Source organism: Saccopteryx bilineata, chromosome 8, assembly GCF_036850765.1.
Source record: "Saccopteryx bilineata isolate mSacBil1 chromosome 8, mSacBil1_pri_phased_curated, whole genome shotgun sequence".
NCBI lineage: Eukaryota > Metazoa > Chordata > Mammalia > Chiroptera > Emballonuridae > Saccopteryx > Saccopteryx bilineata.
The window spans coordinates 56,451,984-56,464,044 of NC_089497.1; the positions used below are offsets into that span (position 1 = coordinate 56,451,984).

General features: G+C 43.1%; 1 protein-coding gene and 1 non-coding gene across 2 annotated transcripts in view; one reads left to right on the forward strand and one right to left on the reverse strand.

The window, feature by feature from the left end:
• The window catches only part of UBXN7 (UBX domain protein 7), a 91,805-nt gene that overhangs the window by 45,428 nt on the left and 34,316 nt on the right, over positions 1–12,061 (reverse strand). The window lies entirely within an intron of this gene.
• TRNAD-GUC (transfer RNA aspartic acid (anticodon GUC)) lies at positions 369–444 on the forward strand. Its single transcript has one exon. It is a non-coding gene; the product is annotated as a tRNA-Asp (tRNA).

A 12,061-nucleotide genomic window follows, 5' to 3' on the forward strand; every position in this document is an offset into this window, starting at 1 on the left:
GATCACAAGGGAGCAAGCAAGACCCAGAGTGCACTGGTTCAAACCCTGGTCAGGGAACGTATAAGAAGCAACTGATAGATGTGCAATTAAGTAGAACAACCAATTGGTGCTTCTCTCTCTCTCAAAAAGAAAAAAAAAAAAAGGTACGTATTGGTAGTTACAAAATAGTCACAGGGATGTAAAGTCCAGCATTAGGGTATATAGTCAATAATATTGCAATAATTGTGTATGTGGTGCCAGGTGAGCACTGAAAAATCAGGGAAACACTTTGTGAAGTATATGATTACCTAACCACTATGCTATTACACCTGTAACTAATGCAAAATAATACTGAATGTAAACTGTAGTATTAAAAAATATATTTTAAGGCCCTGGCCGGTTGGCTCAGCAGTAGAGCGTCGGCCTGTCGTGCGGGGGACCCGGGTTCGATTCCCGGCCAGGGCACATAGGAGAAGCGCCCATTTGCTTCTCCACCCCCCCCCCTTCCTCTCTGTCTCTCTCTTCCCCTCCCGCAGCCGAGGCTCCATTGGAGCAAAGATGGCCCGGGCGCTGGGGATGGCTCCTTGGCCTCTGTCCCAGGCGCTAGAGTGGCTCTGGTCATGGCAGAGTGACGCTCCGGAGGGGCAGAGCATCGCCCCCTGATGGGCAGAGTGTCGCCCCTGGTGGGCGTGCCGGGTGGATCCTGGTTGGGCGCATGTGGGAGTCTGTCTGACTGTCTCTCCCCGTTTCCAGCTTCAGAAAAATGCAAAAAAAAAAAAAAAAAAAAAAAAAAAAAAATATATATATATATATATATATATATATATATTTTTTAAGACAAGAAAATGGGCTCTGGCTGGTTGGCTAAGCGGTAGAGAGTTAGCCTGGTGTGTGGATGTCCTGGGTTTGATTCGTGGTCAGGGCACACAGGAGAAGCACCCATCTCCTTCTCCACCCCTCTTCCTTCTCCCTCTCTTTCTCTCTCTTCTCCTCCTGCAGCCATGGCTCGGTTGGAGCAAGTTGGCCCTGGGCAATGAAGATGGCTCCATGGCCTTGCCTCGGGTGCTAAAATAACTCACTTGCCGAGCAACAGAGCAAAAGCTCCAGATGGGCAGAGCATCACCTGGTAGGGGGCTTGCCAGGTGGATCCTGGCCATGAAACAAGTGACGATCTATCTCTCTGCCGCCCAACTTCTCACTTAAGAAAATTTTCTTTTAAAAAGGAATAATATAAAAATAACTATAGTTTATCAGCAATCTATCAAGTAAAAACAATGTTCCATAAAAAAAAAAAGCAGCTAGTTTAGCTTGCAACTCAAGTAACTGTACAAAATCTTTTCCTTAAAACCACAGTACTTCAGCCTGACCAGGCGATGGGGCAGTGGATAGAGTGTCAGACTGGGATGCAGAGGACCCAGGTTCAAAACCCGAGGTCGCCAGCATGAGTGCAGGTTCATCTAGTTTCAGCAAAGGTCACCAGTTTGGACCCAAGGTCACTGGCTTGAGTAAGGGGTTACTTGGTCTGCTGTAGCCCCATTATCAAGACACATATGAGAAAGTAATCAATGAACAACTAAGGTGCCACAACGAAAAACTGATGATTCTCACCTCTCTCCATTCCTGTCTGTCTGTCCCTATCTGTCCTTCTCTCTGACTGTGTCTCTGTCAAAAAACAAAAAAGAGGAAGACAAGATGGCGATGGAGTAGGCGGATGTACCAACTTCCACCTCCCAGAACCAAAGTGGATTACAAACTAATTTTAAAAACCATCATCTGAAAAAACCAACTTTGGACTAAACTAAGAGGACTCTTCAACCAAGGAACACTGAAGAAGGCACACTGAGACTGGTAGGAAAAGCAGAAACGCGGAGAGGGCTGCCCAGCTCCCCGGAGCGAATGGCAGCTGGGTGAGACTCATGTGGCGGGAAGTGAGTTAAGCAAAAAGGGGAGGGTCCTGAGTCCCAGGAACAAAGCCCCAGCTTGCAGTCCCAAAGCCGAGAAGAGGCGTATGGACAGTATTTAGCTGGAAAACAAGACAGGATACTGTTTGTGAGAAAGACACTGATTTCTCAGACCCAAGATTATTCTTAAAGGGACGGCGCAGAAAACCTCTCTCACAACCACTCACCAGGGCTCTGGTGGACGGGGAGAGAGGAGAGGACCAGAGTAACAGGAAGAGAGTGTAATCTAGGAGGCACAAGGAGAAACATTTTGAGAGACAGCCACCCTAACCTCTGGAGTGAGTCATTCCCCAACTCTAAAGTGAATATTTCCCCTGGAAACAGCAATACCAGCAAAGGGAAGCAGGACACCAGCCAAACAAGCTCTCTCGCAGCACTCAGAGCAGAGTCGCTTAGAAGGAGGAAGCTTTCGGGACTACAGTAGTGAGTGTTAGGGTCTGAGCTGCAGCACCCACACCCACACGACTGAGGGCTTGTGCGAGGGCGGGCGGCGGCTGGACGCAGAGGCGCGGTTCTGGCGGCAAGGGCGGAAGCCGGCTGGCCACCACTGAGGCCCAGGTGTGAGCTCAGTAGTGCCCGGCTGGGAAGGAGGGGTCGTGCAAAAGTGGTCAAGCCCAACTGCAGGCCGCCTACAATCCAGCCTGCGGGGGAAGAGTAGGAGCTCTGGAAGGAGCGGAGACCTGCCATTGAGCAAGGGCGCAGGAGTACAGCCTTGCCCCGCCCATGGAGCCGAGGCTTGTGGCCTGACTTGGGAGCCGGCTCCTCCCGCAGGGGTATAGCCAAAAGCTCAGAACAGGCAGAGTCCCGCTACTGAGCATGGGCACGCAGTCACGCCTGGCCTGTGGAGCCAAGGCTTGCAGCCATCCCACAAGCAGGCTCCTCCTGCAAGGGTGGGGTGAAAGCCCAGACTTAGGTGGAGACCTGCAGCTGAGCAAAGGTGTTCACCCCTGCCCTCAGGGCCAAGCATAACGCCACCAGCAGGGACGGGGTGAAGGCCAAGGCCACTGAGGCTTGTACACCCGAGCACATGATCACAGCCACTCCCGTGAAGGAGAGGCGGAAACCACAGCAACAGCCCCAGTGGGCAGGCACTGGCAACGCCCATACCCAAACGCCCTAGGTAGCAACAGCAGAGGGGGTGGTGGGCCTGCAGACAGACCACACCTAGGGAACAAAGAGGCCACACCCAGTGGATTCCAGTGGCGAAAACCTTCTTTTACAAAGACAAAATGAGAAAGCAGAGAAATGAAACACAAATGAATCAAGAGAAATCCCCAGAAAAGGACCTGAATGAGTCAGATATAACTAAATTACCAGATGCAGAGTTTAAAATAACGATTGTTAGGATGCTCAAAGATACTAGAACAACAATAGATGGTCATTTCGAACACGTAAATAAAGAGATAGCAAATATAAAAAAGGACATTGAAATAATTAAAAAGAATCAGTCAGAAATGACAAATACAATATCAGAAATGAAGAACACAATGAAAGGAATTAAAAGCAGGATGGATGAAGCTGAGAATCAAATCAGCAAGTTGGAGGACAAGATAAATGCACGGAAACAGAGCAGAAAAAATAAAAGAGACTCAAAAAGTCTGAGGAAACTCTAAGAGAGCTCTGTGACAACATGAAGAGAAATACCATCCACATCATAGGGGTTCTTGAAGAAGAGAAAGAACAAAGAATAGAGACTTTGTTCAAACATATCATAGCTGAAATCTTCGCTCAATTAAGGCATGAAAACATCTCACAAGTTCAAGAAGCATAGAGAACTCCATTAACGAGAAACCCAAAGAAATCTACACCAAGACACATCATAATTAAAATACCAAAGCTAAATGATAAAGAGAAAATATGAAAAGCTGCTAGAGAAAAAAAGACTATCACCTACAAAGGAGCCTCCATCAAGATGACTTCCGACTTCTCAACAGAAACACTTGAGGCCAGAAGAGAATGGCAAGAAATATTCAAAGTAGTGCAGAACAAGAGCCTACAACCAAGACTACTGATCCAGCAAGGCTATCGTTTAAAATTGAAGGAGAAATAAAAAGCTTTCCAGACAAAAAAAAAACTCAAGGAATTCACTACAACCAAACCAAGGCTGCAAGAAATGCTAAAGGGCCTGTTGTAAACAGATCAAAGGAGAAAAAGAATATACAAAAGAGGAATACAGTTTTAAAGAATAAAATGGCAATAAACAACTACATATCAATAATAACTTTAGGCCCTGGCCGGTTGGCTCAGTGGTAGAGCGTCGGCCTGGCATGCAGGAGTCCCGGGTTCGATTCCCGGCCAGGGCACACAAGAGAAGCGCCCATCTGCTTCTCCGCCCCTCCCCTTCTCCTTCCTCTCTGTCTCTCTCTTCCCCTCCCGCAGCCGAGGCTCCATTGGAGCAGAGATGGCCCGGGCGCTGGGGATGGCTCTGTGTCCTCTGCTCAGGCACTACAGTGGCTCTGGTCAAAACAGAGCGATGCCCCAGATGGGCAGAGCATCGCCCCCTGGTGGGCGTTCCAGGTGGATCACGGTTGGGCGCATGCGGGAGTCTGTCTGACTGCCTCCCATTTCCAGCTTCAGAAAAATACAAAATACACCCCCCCCCAAAAAAAACAACTTTAAATTAAAATGGATTAAATGATCCAATGAAAAGACATAGGGTAGCTGTGTGGATAAGAAAACAGAACCCATACATATGCTGTCTACAAGAGACATACCATAAAACAAAAGATGCACATAGACTGAGGATAAAAGGATTAAAAAAAATATTTCATGCCAATGGAAATGAAAAAAAAGCTGAGGTAGCAATACTTATATCAGACATAATGGACTTTAAAACAAAGGCTATAGTAAGAGATAAAGAAGGTCACTACATAATGATAAAGGGAGCAATCCAACAGGAAGATATAACCGTTATAAATATCTACGCACCTAATATTGGAGCACCTAAATATATAAAGCAGACTTTGATGGATTTAAAGAGCGAGATCAACAGCAATACTATAATAGTAGATTTTAATACCCCACTAACATCACTAGATAGATCCTCAAGAAAGAAAATTAACAAAGAAACGGCAGACTTAAAGGACATACTAGATCAACTCGATTTAATATATATCTTCAGAATCTTTCACCCTAAAGCAACAGAATATACATTCTTTTCAAGTGCTCATGGTACATTCTCTAGGATAGACAACATGTTAGGGCACAAAGGCAGTCTCAACAAATTTAAAAAGACTGAAATCATATCGAGCACTGTCTCTGATCACAATGGCATGCAACTAGAAATCAACCACAAAAGCAAAACTGAAAAATACTCAAACACTTGGAAACTAAATAGCATGCTATTAAATAATGAATGGGTTAACAATGAGATCAAAGAAGAAATTTAAAAATTCCTAGAAATGAACGATAATGAGCATACATCAACTCAAAATTTATGGGAGACAGCAAAAGTAGTCCAGAGAGGGAAATTCATAGCATTACAGGCATACCTTAAAAAGCTAGAAAAAGCTCAAATAAACAACTTGATCCTGCATCTAAAAAAACTAGAAAAAGAACAGCAAGTAAAGCCCAGAGGTGGTAGAAGAAAGGAAATAATAAAGATCAGAGCAGAAATAAATGACATAGAGGCTAAAGAAACAATACAGAGGATCAATGAAACCAGGAGCTGGTTCTTTAAAAACGTAAACAAGATTGATGAACTTTTAACCAGACTCACCAAGAAAAAAAGAGAGAGGACTCAAAATTAGAAATGAGAGTGGAGAAATAACAACTGACACAACAGAAATATAAAATATTGTAAGAAAATACTATGAAGAACTGTACGCCAAAAAACTAGACAACCTTGATGAAATGGACAAATTCCTTGAAACTTATAGTCTTCTAAAAATTAATCTGGAAGAATCAGAAAACCTAAACAGACCAATTACAACAAATGAGATTGAAATAGTTACCAAAATACTCCCAAAAAAGAAAAGTCCTGGGCCTGATGGCTTCACAAGTAAATTCTATCAAATATTCAAAGAACTAACTCCTATCCTTCTCAAGCTATTTCAAAAAATTCAAGAGGAAGGAAGACTTCCAAGCTCCTTTTATAAGGCGAGTATAATTGTGATTCCAAAACCAGGCAAAGACAACACAAAGAAAGAAAATTATAGGCCAATATCCCTGATGAATTTAGATGCTAAAATCCTCAACAAAATATTAGCAAACCAGATCCAGCAATATATGAAAAAAAGCATACACCGTGATCAAGTGGGATTTATTCTTGGGAGGCAAGGCTGGTACAATATTTGCAAATCGATCAATGTGATTCATCACATAAACAAAAGGAAGGAGAAAAACCACATGATAATTTCAATAGATGCAGAAAAAGCATTTGATAAAATCCAGCACCCATTCATGATCAAAACGCTCAGCAAAGTGGGAATACAGGGAACATACCTCAACATGATACAGGCCATCTATGACAAACCCACAGCCAACATCATACTCAATGGGCAAAAATTAAAAGCAATCTCCTTAAGATCAGGAACAAGGCAGGGGTGCACCCTTTCACCACTCTTATTCAACACAGTTCTGGAAGTCCTAGCCACAGCAATCAGACAAGAAAAAGAAATAAAAGGCATCCAAATTGGAAAAGAAGAAGTAAAACTATCATTATTTGCAGATGATATGAGATTGTATATAGAAAACCCTAAATTTTCAGTCAAAAAACTACTGGACCTGAAAATGAATTCAGCAAGCTGGCAGGATATAAAATCAATACTCAGAAATCAGAGGCATTTTTATATACTAACAATGAACTGTCAGAAAGAGAAATTAAGGAAGCAATCCCCTTCACCATTGCAACCAAAAAAATAAAGTACCTAGGAATAAATTTAACCAGGGACATTAAAGACTTGTACTCGGAAAACTATAAAACACTGATAAAAGAAATCAGGGAAGATACAAACAAGTGGAAGCATATACGTGCTCATGGTTAGGAAGAATAAACATCATTAAAATGTCTATATTACCCAAAGCAATTTATAAATTCAATGCAATACCGATTAAAATACCAATGACTTACTTCAAAGATATAGAACACGCATTCCAAAAATTTATATGGAACCAAAAGAGAACACGAATAGCCTCAGCAATTTTAAAAAGGAAGAATAAAGTGGGAGGTATCACACTTCCGGATTATCAAGTTATACTACAAGGCCACTGTACTCAAAACAGCCTGGTACAGGCATATAGATCAATGGAACAGAACTGAGAACCCAGAAATAAACCCACATTTTTATGGACAACTGCTATTTGACAAAGGAGATAAGACCATACAGTGAAGTAAAGATAACCTCTTCAACAAATGGTGTTGGGAAAATTGGACAGCTACCTGCAAAAGAATGAAATTAGACCACCAACTTATACCAGTCACAAAAATAAACTCAAAATGGATAAAAGACTTAAATGTAAACCGTAGAACCATAAGCATCTTAGAAGAAAACATAGGCAATAAGCTCTCTGACATCTCTTGCAGCAATATAGTATAATTGCCGATTTATCTCCACGGGCAAGTGAAATAAAAGACAGGATAAACAAATGGGACTATATCAAACTAAAAAGCTTTTGCACAGCTAAAGACAATAAGAACAGAGTAAAATGACAAACTACACAATGGGAGAACATATTTGACAATATGTCTGATAAGGGGTTAATAACCAAACTTTATAAAGAACTTGTAAAACTCAATACCAGGAATCAAACAATCCAATCAAAAAATGGGCAAAAGAAAAGAATAGACACTTCTCCAAAGAGGACATACAGATGGCCAACAGGCATATGAAAAAATGCTCAACATCACTAATCATTAGAGAAATGCAAATTAAAACCACAATGAGATATCATCTCACACCAGCCAGAATGGCGCTCATCAACAAAACAACACAGAATAAGTGCTGGCGAGGATGTGGAGAAAAGGGAACCCTCCTGCACTGCTAGTGGGAATGCAGACTGGTGCAGCCACTGTGGAAAACAGTATAGAGATTCCTCAAAAAATTAAAAATCAAACTCCCTTTTGACCCAGCTCTACCACTTTTAGGAATATACCCCAAGAACACCATAGCACTGTTTGAAAAGAAGAAATGCACCCCCATGGTTGTGGCAGCATTGTTCACAATTGCGAAGATCTGGAAACAGCCCAAGTGTCCGTCAGTGGACGAGTGGATTAAAAAGCTTTGGTATAGCCTGACCAGGTGGTGGCGCAGTGGATAGAGCGTTGGACTGGGATGCGGAAGGACCCAGGTTCGAGACCCCGAGGTCGCCAGCTTGAGCGCGGGCTCATCTGGCTTGAGCAAAGAGCTCACCAGCTTGGACCCAAGGTCGCTGGCTCCAGCAGGGGGTTACTCGGTCTGCTGAAGGCCCACGGTCAAGGCACATGTGAGAAAGCAATCAATGAACAACTAAGAAGTCGCAACGCGCAACGAGAAACTGATGATTGATGCTTCGCATCTCTCTCTGTTCCTGTCTGTCTGTCCCTGTCTATCTCTGCCTCTGGAAAAAAAAAAAAAAAAAAAAAGCTTTGGTATATATATACTATGGAATACTACTCATAAGAAATGATGACATCGGGCCCTGGCCGGTAGGCTCAGCGGTAGAGCGTCGGCCTGGCGTGCAGGGGACCCGGGTTCGATTTCCAGCCAGGGCACATAGGAGAAGCACCCATCTGCTTCTCCACCCCCCCCCTCTGTTTCTCTCTTCCCCTCTCGCAGCCAAGGCTCCATTGGAGCAAAGATGGTCCAGGTGCTGGGGATGGCTCCTTGGCCTCTGCCCCAGGCGCTAGAGTGGCTCTGGTCACGGCAGAGCGATGCCCCGGAGGGGCAGAGCATCGCCCCCTGGTGGGTAGAGCGTTGCCCCCTGGTGGGCGTGCCGGGTGGATCCTGGTCAGGCGCATGTGGGAGTCTGTCTGACTGTCTTTCCCCGTTTCCAGCTTCAGAAAAATACAAAAAAAAAAAAAAAAAAAAGAAATGATGACATCGAATCATTTACAACAACATGGATGGACCTTGATAACATTATACGGAGCAAAATAAGTAAATCAGAAAGAACTATATGATTCCATACATAGGTGGGACATAAAAATGAGACTCAGCGACATGGACAAGAGTGTGGGGGTTATGGGGTGGGAGGGAGGAGAGGAAAGGGCACAAAGAAAACCAGTTAGAAGGTGACGGAAGACTTTGGGTGATGGGAATGCAGCATAATCAAATGTCAAAATAACCTAGAGATGTTTTCTCTGAACATATGTGCCCTGATTTATCAATGTCACCCCATTAAAATTAATAAAACAAACAAAAAATCCCACAGTACTTCAGTATACAGAAGTACTGTGTATGTATCCTATTTCATCAAACAAAATAGTTTTAAAACATGTGTTCAGATTTAACAAAATTAATTTTTATTTATTTGTCAAAAATATTATCAGCCTGACCAGGTGGTGGCACAGTGGATAGAGCGTCAGACTGGGATGCCGAGGACTCAGGTTCGAGACCCCGAGGTTGCCAGCTTGAATGTGGGCTCATCTGGTTTGAGCAAAAGCTCACCAACTTGGACCCAAGGTTGCTGGCTTGAGCAAGGGGTTACTCGGTCTGCTAAAGGCCCACGGTCAAGGCACATATGAGAAAGCAATCAATGAACAATTAAGGTGTCGCAATGTGCAACGAAAAACTAATGATTGATGCTTCTCATCTCTCCATTTCTGTCTGTCTGTCCCTGTCTATCCCTCTCTCTGACTCTCTCTGTCTCTGTTAAAAATAAATAAATTAATTAATTAAAAAATATATATTATCAAATAAAATTTTTATTTTTCTAATCTGTGAGTGTGTGGCAATGAAGAATTCAATGAGTAAGTAGTACAGTTTGGTGCTCCTGCCCTGATTCAATTAAGAAGCAGCAGTTTGACTTATCAGTTGGTTTTGAACCAAATATCAAAACAGTGAAAAAGGCAAATAACTTTTTAGTATTATAAAAATAGTTTTGATCTTAGAGACCCCCTAAAAAGGTATCAGAAACCCCCGATCACCCTTTAAGAATCACACTTTAGCCTGACCAGGTGGTGGCACAGTGAATAGAGCGTCAGACTGAGAAGTGGAGGACCCAGGTTCAAGACCCCAAGGTCGCCAGCTTGAGTGTGGGCTCATCTGGTTTGAGCAAAGCTCACCAGCTTGGACTCAAGGTCGCTGGCTTGAGCAAGAGATTACTCGGTCTGCTGTAGCCCCATGGTCAAGGCACATATGAGAAAGCAATCAATGAACAACTAAGGTGTCACAACAAAAAACTAATGATTGATGCTTCTCATCTCTCTCCGTTCCTGTCTGTCTGTCCCTATCTATCCCTCTCTCTGATTCTCTGTCTCTGAAAAAAAAAAAAAAAAAAAGAAATCACACTTTAGCCCTGGCCAGATAGTTCAGTTGGTTAGAGAATTGTCTTGACCCTGGACAGTTGGCTTAGTGGTAGAGCACCGGCCTGGTGAATAGATGTCCTGGGTTCAATTTCTGGTCAGAGCACACAGGAAAAGCAAACATCTGCTTCTCCACCTGTCGGGAGCCGATCCACTAATGCTGGCTAACTAGGTCATAGCAGGAGAAGATCCACAACTGCTGGTTGACAAAGTCACAGCAAAAGAAGATCGATGGCTACTGGTTGATAGAGTCACCGCAGTGAAGACCAACCGCTGCGGGTTGACAAAGTCACCGCAAAGGAAAGGCACAACGATACTTCACCCTTTAATCTTTTGAATTAATCTGGCCTTATATTCCCCCCTTTTCTGGGTGTGTGCTATTATTTATGGCACAGGGATAATAGTACCGTGCTTTCCCTGTAGATCTGTAGTAATTTCTTTGGAAATGAGACAGAAGGTGTGAGTTCCACAGAAAAGCCTGTAAGCCCCTTGAGCTGGGCTCATAGACATAAGAGGCTGGCCATGATATCCCTCATAAAGGGTTAAGTTTGTAGGAGAATTTCTTCTTATTAATCATGTTAGAAAGAATAAAGTTAGAACTTAACTAGTGTATGAATATAGTAAATAAATAAAGTTTAACTAGACATTAGAATCTTAGGTAAAGTGTAGTGGAGTGGCCTGTTGCGTGGCCTTGGATAGGAGTGCAGCTGGCTAGTAAAGAATGTTTTGTTAAAAGACTTGTTTTGTCACTGAAGGCAGTTGCTGGGCTTTTCTCAGTAAAACATTCTCATGAGATTTTTGTATTTTCCAAGAATAAGGAGAGGAATGTGGTGGGATTCATAGCAGCAATAGCAATTAATACCTTCTGATATTATGTTGCTACTAGCTATCTTGCAGGTGCACTCTATGTATCTTTAAGTAAAAGTTACTCTTAATGCTATGTTAGTTTCTTAAATAGCAAGCCTTTTGTAGTCTTGTGAAAAAAAATTAGGACACTACCTGAATGAACTCAAGGCTATTTGCCTGAGCAAGCGGTGGTCCTTTGCTAGTCCTTGATGATTTTGTCTGCTATCTCTTTCTGCGCCCTTGACTCACAACAACAGTAAAATAGAGTTATTAATTAGTACTAATCTTTTAGAAGTTTGTACCGATATTGTTATTACTATTCAAGTTATTGTATAACTGTACTTTGAATAACTTACCACCTGACTTGTAGCTTATAGATATGAATTAACTGTTATCTGGAAATATGTAACCATAGTGAAACTAAAACAATGATGTATTCAAAATACCATGTGATTGTAACTTAGTGTGTGTGCATAAAAAGTAAAGTTAGACCAGCCATTGGTGGAGATGCCTGGCAGTAAATGCTAACTAGAGAATAAAGAGAAAGAATTCGGCTCTCTCACTCGATTTCGCCGACGCCGTCTCCTCCTGTGGGACCCCTGGATTCCCCCCGGGGCTAGACCCCAGCATCCACCCTTCCCCCCTCTTCTCTCTTTCACTCTCTCTCTCTTCTCCCACAGCCATGGCTCGACTGGTTCGAGCAAGTTGGCCACAGGTGCAGAGCAAAGGAGCAAAGGTTCCCAGATGGGCAGAGAATTGCCCCTTATGGACTTGCCAGGTGGATCCCGGTCGGGGCGCACACGGGAGTCTGTCTCTGCTTCCCCTCCTCTCA